The sequence below is a fragment of the Oncorhynchus nerka genome, linkage group LG22 (genome assembly GCF_034236695.1).
Source record: "Oncorhynchus nerka isolate Pitt River linkage group LG22, Oner_Uvic_2.0, whole genome shotgun sequence".
NCBI lineage: Eukaryota > Metazoa > Chordata > Actinopteri > Salmoniformes > Salmonidae > Oncorhynchus > Oncorhynchus nerka.
In genome coordinates, this window is record NC_088417.1 from 11,274,084 (window position 1) to 11,282,949 (window position 8,866).

The window sequence follows — 8,866 nt, forward strand, 5'->3', positions numbered from 1 at the left end:
GTAAGCCAGTGACTCAGCCCCCGTAATAGGGTTAGAGGTAGAGAATCCCAGTGGAGAAAGGGGAACCAAACAGCAAACAGGAAAACGCTTATCCAGAGGCGACGCTCCTAGTGACCGGGGACTTTAATGCAGGGAAACTTAAATCAGTTTTACCTCATTTCTACCAGCATGTTAAATGTGCAACCAGTGGAAAAACAATTCTAGACCACCTTTACCCCACACACAGAGGCGCGTACAAAGCTTTCCCTCGCTCTCCATTTGGCAAATCTGACCCCAATTCTATCCTCCTGATTCCTGTGTACAAGCACAAATTAAAGCATGAAGCACCAGTGACTCGGTCTATAAAAAAAGTGGTCAGATGAAGCAGATGCTAAACTACAGGACTGCTTTGCTAGCACAGACTGGAATATGTTCCATGATTCTTCCAAAGGGATTGAGGAGTCACTGGCTTTATCAATAAGTGCATCGAGGACATCGTCCCCACAGTGACTGTAGGTACATACCCCAACCAGAAGCCATGGATTACAGGCAACATTCACACTAAAAGGGAAGAGCTGCCGCTTTCAAGGAGCGGGACTCTAACCCGAAAGCTAAGAAATCCCACTATGCCCTCCGACCATCAAACAGGCAAAGCGTCAATACAGGACTAAGATCGAATTGTACTACACCAGCTCTGACGCTCGTCGGATGTGGCAGGGCTTGCAAACTATTACAGACTACAGGGAAGCACAGCCGAGAGCTGCCCATTGACACGAGCCTACCACACCAGCTAAATAAATTCTATGTTCGCTTCAAGGCAAGTAACACTGAAACACTGTCGACTGTGTGATCACGCTCTCTGCAGCCGATGTGAATAAGACTTTCAAACAGGTCAACATTCACAAGGCCGCAGGGCCAGATGTGTACTCCGAGCATGCGCTGACCAACTGGCAAGAATCTTCACTGACATTTTCAACCTCTCCCTGTCTGAGTCTGTAATACCAACATGTTTCAAGCAGACCACCATAGTCCCTGTGCACAAGAACACTAAGGTAACCTGTCTTAATGACTACCGACTCGTAGCACTCACATCTGTAGCCATGAAATGCTTTGGAAGGCTGGTCATGGCTCTCATCAACACCGTTTTCCCAGGAACCCTAGACCCACTCCAAATTGCATGCCGCACCAACAGATCCACAGATGATGCAATCTCTATTGCACTCCACACTGCCCTTTCACACCTGGACAAAAGGAACACCTACGTGAGAATGCTATTCATTGACAACAGCTCAGCGTTCAACACCATAGTGCCCTCAAAGCTCATCACTAAGCTAAGGACCCTGGGACTAAACACCTCCCTCTGCAACTGGATCCTGGACTTCCTGACGGGCAGACCCCAGGTGGTAAGGGTAGGTAACAAAACATCCGCCACACTGATCCTCAACACGGGGGGCCCTCAGGGGTGCGTGCTCAGCCCCCTCCTGTACTCCCTGTTCACTCATGACTGCACGGCCAGGCACATATCCAACACGATCATTAGCTTTGCAAAGTACAGAGAGGTCCTTGATGAAAACCTGCTGAGTAAAAAAACATTCTGAGTAAAGGATCTGAGTACTTTTTTCTTTTTTAACTTCACCTTTATTTAACCAGGTAGGCTAGTTGAGAACAAGTTCTCATTTACAACTGCGACCTGGCCAAGATAAAGCAAAGCAGTTCGACACATACAACACAGAGTTACACATGGAATAAACAAACATACAGTCATTAATACAAATGTGTAAATGTAAATGCGATGTTTATTATTTAATACATTTTGCAAAAAAATTCTACAAACCTGTTTTTGCTTTGTCATTATGGGGTATTGTGATGTCATTATGGGGTATTGTGATGTCATTATGGGGTATTGTGATGTCATTATGGGGTATTGTGATGTCATTATGGGGTATTGTGATGTCATTATGGGGTATTGTGTGTAGATTGATGAGGGGGAAAAAAACGAATTAATCTATTTTAGAATATTGTGTAATGTAACAGAATGTGAAAAAAGTCAAAAGGTCTGAATACTTTATGAATGCACAGTATGTAAATGTTGTGTTAGTAAAAAAAATATTTTAAAAAATCATAACACAGAATGTTGAGAAATAGCCATCAAAATACTTATTTCAAAGAAATGTAATTGCACAATTACTTAACTTTTGCCAGATATCTACTAAATAATATTGTGGTATTTATGGAACTGGTCATTTCTTTCCTTTCAACAATATTTGTGACAACAGTAGTGGTGCTTATTTCAGGGAATCTTTTTGATACCATATAAAGTATTGGGTAATCAGATTCGTCAATCATTCGTGCCATGTCATTTCCAAAGGAAAACAGTGTAGTTAGATAGTGTACTGAAATCTGTGTCACATTTAACCATAGACAACACAAAGATATCCTACTGTATCTTGGAATGTTTTGTTCTTTGATTCACAACCTTTGTTGACTTTAGGATTAGATATGTCAACACTTGGAATACTTCCAGATGGAAGCAGGTACAGTTGAAGTCAGAAGTTTACATACACTTAGGTTGGAGTCATTTAAAACTCATTTTTCCACCACTCCACAAATGTCTTGTAAACAAACTATAGTTTTGGCAAGTCAGTTAGGACATCTACTTTGTGCATAACAAGTAATTTTTCCAACAATTGTTTACAGACAGATTATTTCATTATAATTCACTGAATCACAATTCCAGTGAGTCAGAAGTGTACATATACTAAGTTGACTCTGCCTTTAAACAGCTTGGAAAATTCCAGAAAATTATGTCATGGCTTTAGAAGTTTCTGATAGGTTAATTGACATCATTTTAGTCAATTGGAGGTGTACCTGTGGATGTATTTCAAGGCCTACCTTCAAACTCAGTGCCTCTTTGCTTGACATCATGGGAAAAATCAAAAGAAATCAGCCAAGACCTCAGAAAAACAATTGTAGACCTCCACAAGTCTGGTTCATCCTTGGGAGCAATTTCTAAACGCCTGAAGGTACCACGTTCATCTGTACAAACAATAGTACCAAGTATAAACACCATGGGACCACGCAGTCGTCATACCGCTCAGGCAGAGGACGCGTTCGGGCTCTTGGAGATGACCGTACTTTGGTGCGAAAAGTGCAAATCAATCCCAGAACAACAGCAAAGGACCGTGTGAAGATTCTGGAGGAAACAGGTAAAAAAGTGTATGTGACTGTTTCAGTGTATAGGAATGTACAATTTCAAACAACAAAATAACATGTTTTCATTCAGAACTTCACTAAACAATAAATAGTTGCTTTAATTCTCTACCACTAAACTCCTGCTATAAATCTGCTGGATAGCAGCTTCTGCTAAATTATTCAAATGTAAAATGTACACTCCCCAACACACTCAACAGCCCTCTTCCCTGGTCACATTCTCACCCCTGGGCCGTAGGTGACTCTGTGACAAGATGTGTTTGATTGCTGGTCCAATGTGTCCAATAGCTGGGTGATTTTCCCTATGAGTATCTGCAGCCGGTGGTTCTCCTCTTGCAGCTGCAGAGCCCTTTGGTGGGTGAGCTGTATGTGCCAACTGGCCTTGTCTCGGCTCTTCCTCATAGCAATGTTGTTCCTCTCCCGCCGCAGTCAATACGTACTTGGTGTACTTGGCTTCGCAGGGGTGGGGGCCGGGAGGAAGGGAGAAAAGTTCTGTAGGAGAGGGAGTTGGGATGTAAGGGTTTGGAGGGAGGAAATAACATTCACTTTAAGAAGGAGAAAATGGGATGCAAGAAAATAGAAAGATTTTCAACATTGAACTAACTGCAACATGTGCATTCTGATGAAAACAGAAACATAGCGGAGTATCCACATACCTGTTGCAGTAGGAGACTGTGTTGGCCGGTAGTCTCTGTGGAAGGTGCGTCGGACAGGTATGACAATCCCATCATCTGCTCTGCTATTCTGTTACTGCCAGTCCTGACCAATCCCTGAGCCCCCAGTGACTGGCTGTATGGAATCCCCTCCATCTGGGGCATATGATTGGTTAAGGGTGCCGGGGTCGATGGGTCTGGGTTTGAGGCCCGGGTTGTAGTAGCGGGGGTGGTAATGTGACTGAAGGTTGTGAATGGGACAGAAGCAGGACGACTGAATCACAGAAGACTGAGACAACTATTTGGAATTCGACTCATTTTAGAATCACCTCCAGATGCATTAATCACCTCTATTGTGAATTAATAACTTTAGAACTGTAGGTCTGTTGAAATGTTTTAAAATGTTATAAAACAAGCCGAATAAACCCGAAGATTCAGTCAACATTTCTTTCCATCTCTGATGAAACTGTCTTTTTGCACACGTAGCCAACAGTGGTACATTGTTGTTGGTTATATAAGTGTGTTTCAATATATACAGCAGAATACCTCTTTCACACCACACATGAGCTGGTATATATTTTCTTTTAGTCTTGTTTTCAATTTACTTCTCCCTTTTTCACATCACATCCTGCCATTATTACATGTTTTCCGACATTTTATCCTGTCTATCAGGTGTCCTGTGTAGCCTATATCCTGTCTATCAGGTGTCCTGTGTAGCCTATATCCTGTCTATCAGGTGTCCTGTGTAGCCTATATCCTGTCTATCAGGTGTCCTGTGTAGCCTATATCCTGTCTATCAGGTGTCCTGTTCTGTGTAGCCTATATCCTGTCTATCTGGTGTCCTGTCCTGTGTAGCCTATATCCTGTCTATCAGGTGTCCTGTCCTGTGTAGTCTATATCCTGTCTATCATTCCAAATGAGTTACATATTGTATATATATTTCACATTAGTTTGCTGGTAAAAGTTGAATATATTCTGTGGAACTTGAGGCCATTGTTACTCTGTCTCTAAAGGTAGGCTACCTGTGTCCCACTGTTTGCATTGTATAGGCTACCATATTACTTTAACATTACAGTAATGTTGTTTTGTTATAGTTGTGGTCTGCTTTTTTGTGTGTTTTGGACTGTATGTATAGCCTACACCCAGAATAGGCCTGTGTTACTGTGTCCTTTTTGTACAATATTTCTAATTAGTCTTCCACTGGGAGGCAGGGATGTAGGCATGGGTGAACACAGACCCTGGCAAGGCCCACCCAATCAGATTGAGAAAGAAAAAAAAACAAGGATATATTACAAGAATACTCACGTGGAGGCTGATGGGAGGAGCTATAGGAGGAAGGGCTCATTAATGGCTGGAATGGAGTAAAAGGAACGGTCTCAAACACATCAAACATATGGAAACCACGGACGGTTCCATTCCAATGAGCCTGTCCTCCTATAGCTCCTCCCACCAGCCTCCTCTGGTGGATAGTAAATGTGTATTTTTGATGTGATATGAAAGTACAGTTCTTTATATTTCTAGAACCATACTGCACTTGAGAATCGATTCATGTTTAGATGGAGTATTTGGCTGTTTTGGCTGCCAGAGCCAGTTCACCTCTAAACAGAACATGTAAGGTCCTTATAAGGATTCATGTTAGGCTCCTTTAGTCCACCCTTGGCCTAATAGCTAGCTAGCTATTTGTCTTCTGTAGCCTTATTGCTAATAATATATAGCTACGGTAGCGTTGCTGAACAGTTATACTGTATATATCTCTACTTACTGAGATCTATTACCTGTCACACAGATGTATAAGGTCTGTACACATTCATTCCTAGGTGGCTTCAGGTACAGTGCATGTTGAGAGATTTACACGAGGGTCCAAGATGGAACATCCAAGGTAAGTACTGTCATTGAAGGTTCACATTGGCGTGGACTCACGATGATTCATGAAACTGTTAAGTTGATCAAAAAGTTAATTTCCCACTATCTTGTAGGGTTTGTCTTTCCTGGACGTGCGATAGCAGCTGCTGCTGTTTTACCTACGATGTCACTCACCTGGTCAGTCTCAAATGAGAGTAGGGAAGTGTTAAAGACAATGGCGCCCTTCACAGACTGGCCACCGTTAGAACGGTAAGATGCCCTCATTTCCAAAAATGCGATTCAAAATTCGAAAAAGAGACGCTGTTTCTCATTTTGTGATGTATTGTCGTTGCATTTCTGTGCATCTTGGGACCTTACAAAAGTTCAGCAAAGAACAGTAAAATGCCCTCCTTTCCACTTCTAATCTCCTGGCATCTCAATCTGTGTATAATGAATACAATTATTGTTCATTTTGTTTCATTGCTCCTTATCACTTCTGAATGTCTTCACCTTAAAATGTTATATTTAATTCCAAAGCTAAATGAAATCAGAAGACCGAGAGTGAAAATGGAAAAGGCTAAAGGCGCTAAGAAAAGTTCCATCTAGTGGCAAGAAACATGTTCCCCCAAGATTGCTTGAATGCACTATGGTCATTTCCTCTCCGTTAAATCGTATGTACTCACCCCCTCTTAAAAACCATACCCACATCTTCCCAAAGCTGCCATGTTTCTGTGGTATGATTTTACAAAACCATTTGCTGTGATGTATAATACTTCTCTTTACCTGACCCACAGAGGGAGACATGAACGATGCAGACAAATACAAAGCAGAGACGTGGCGCCCTCCTTAGCTGTGTGATCAAAAAGCTGCGGCAGCCGTACAGCGACGCTCCCACAGCCACCACAGGGACGTCAAGACAGAGTCGAGAGCAGGTCAGTGCTGTCGTCAGACTCATTCAATAAGATTGTCATTGATACGTTTCTCGTTTAACTGTAAAGTACTACAGTAGTTTGTCATCTCATTTAACTGTATAGCACTACAGTAGTTTGTCCTCTCATTTAACTGTATAGTACTACAGTAGTTTGTGCTCTCGTTTAACTGTAAAGTACTACAGTAGTTTGTGCTCTCGTTTAACTGTAAAGTACTACAGTAGTTTGTGCTCTCGTTTAACTGTATAGTACTACAGTAGTTTGTGCTCTCGTTTAACTGTAAAGTACTACAGTAGTTTGTGCTCTCGTTTAACTGTAAAGTACTACAGTAGTTTGTGCTCTCGTTTAACTGTATAGCACTAGAGTAGTTTGTCCTCTCATTTGGTCCCTTCATGTCATTATTTTCCTTTAGGAAAAACTTAGTCAATGATGCATCTGCAAGTGCCCCAAACGAGAGAAACACTTCAAATGAGGCGTGCATGCTAGGAATGTCTGGTCAGCTAAGTGACATCACAGCCCTGAAGGGTGGATGGGGACCGGTGAGTTGGACACATTTCAGTGACGTGCCACTCCTATACTGCCATGCAGTGGTCGATAAGTGTACAAAACATTAAGAACACCAAGTTGCACCCCGCTGCCCCCTCCCCCCCTCCGAACAGCCTCAACTCGTCAGGGAATGGACTCTACAAGGTATCTAAAGAGTTCCACAGGGATACTGGACCGTGTTGGACTCCAATGCTTCACACAGTTGTGTCAAGTTGGCTGGATGTCCATTGGGTGTTGGAGCATTCTTGATATACACGGGAAACTGTTGGAGCGTGGAAGAGCCATCGGTGTTGCAGTTCTTGACACACTCAAACCGGAGCGCCTGGCACCTACCGTGACCCAGGCAATTCAATATTTTGGCTTGCCCATTTCACCCTCTGAATGTCACACAATCCATGTCTCCAGGCTTAACAATCAGTCTTTAACCCAGTCTCCTCCCCTTCATCTACACTGATTGAACCGGATTGAACAAGTGACATCAATAAGGGATCATAGCTTTCACCTGGTCAGTCGGTCATGGAATGAGCAGGCATTAATGTTTGTACAAGTTCGCCATTTATCAGCCTCTTCTTTCCAAAGTGTCTTAGTCATGCGCGCATACATTTTTACGTATGTTTGGTCCTGGGAATAATTGGCTTAGGATTTAATCTTCACAGGGATGCTGGCCCATGTTCAAATCCAATTTTATGTCACAAGCCGCGAATACAACAGACCTTAGTGAAAATGTTTACTTGGAAGCCCTTGACCAACAATACTAAAATAAAAGAGCTACAAAATAACAGTGCTATATACGGTGGTACCCAGTCAATGTTCGGGGTAGAAGTTAGTTGAGGTAATATGTACATGTAGGTAGGGGTGAAATTACTATGAAAGTTGGATAATATTAGCCCCAATGTTTTCTGTCCCTCCCTTCAGTACACAGATTTCCCTGGACCCAAGAAGAAACACATAGTGTTGTTGACATAGCCAGGACGTCAGTGATTTCTTTCCTCTTGGTGTTTTTAAATGAAACCTTGCGAATTCGTTTCCAATTACTTGAGAGTACAGTGATTATGCATCTATCTTTACCTGAGACTTTCAGAAGATATAATAATTGAATCCTAAAAAAAGAAAGCAGGATGAAGATTTACATTTTCGGGCTAAATGGGACGATTCACTTGGAATAGCTTCTCGCAATAATTGAGTGATTGTAGTGCTAAAACTGTATTAGAGGATGATTTATTTATCATTAGTTGGCGTTTGAGCCTCATGCAGTCCAAGTTTTCAATATCACGATGCCCAAAATCAATTTCAATAGCCAAATTCCCCCAATTTGGAATGCAGAGCAGATTCATTTTCCTTGGGCATTACCTAAACGTTACTAGCCACACCTTTTCAGGATAGAAAATGGGATTATTATTATTTATTTATTTTAAACACGTGAATTACATTTTAGGGACTGAATCAAACATGATGTAATAAAAAAATAACATGTTACATATCACCCTTCACTCTTGTGCAAACTCAAGTGTATTGTTGAACTATGTCATCTCAAACATTAACTCGTTTTCTAAAGATCTTATTTGTGGTATAAGAGCCTATTAGCCAAATGTGTTTTTGATTTTATTTTAGGATGAAACTAAATCTAATTCACTGCTTTGTAATAACAAATAATACTGGAAAGTATGAACACTTGTAAGAAGGCAGTTGGCTTAGACACCTTACAGT

The 8,866-nt window shown here is 41.7% G+C and overlaps 1 long non-coding RNA gene across 1 annotated transcript; it reads right to left on the minus strand.

The window, feature by feature from the left end:
• Positions 1–1,757: 1,757 nt before the first annotated feature.
• LOC135563875 (uncharacterized) lies at positions 1,758–4,770 on the minus strand. The gene is made up of 2 exons (XR_010460613.1): positions 3,415–4,770; positions 1,758–3,172 (listed from the first exon to the last, which is right to left on the minus strand). It is a non-coding gene; the product is annotated as an uncharacterized LOC135563875 (long non-coding RNA).
• Positions 4,771–8,866: the final 4,096 nt, after the last annotated feature.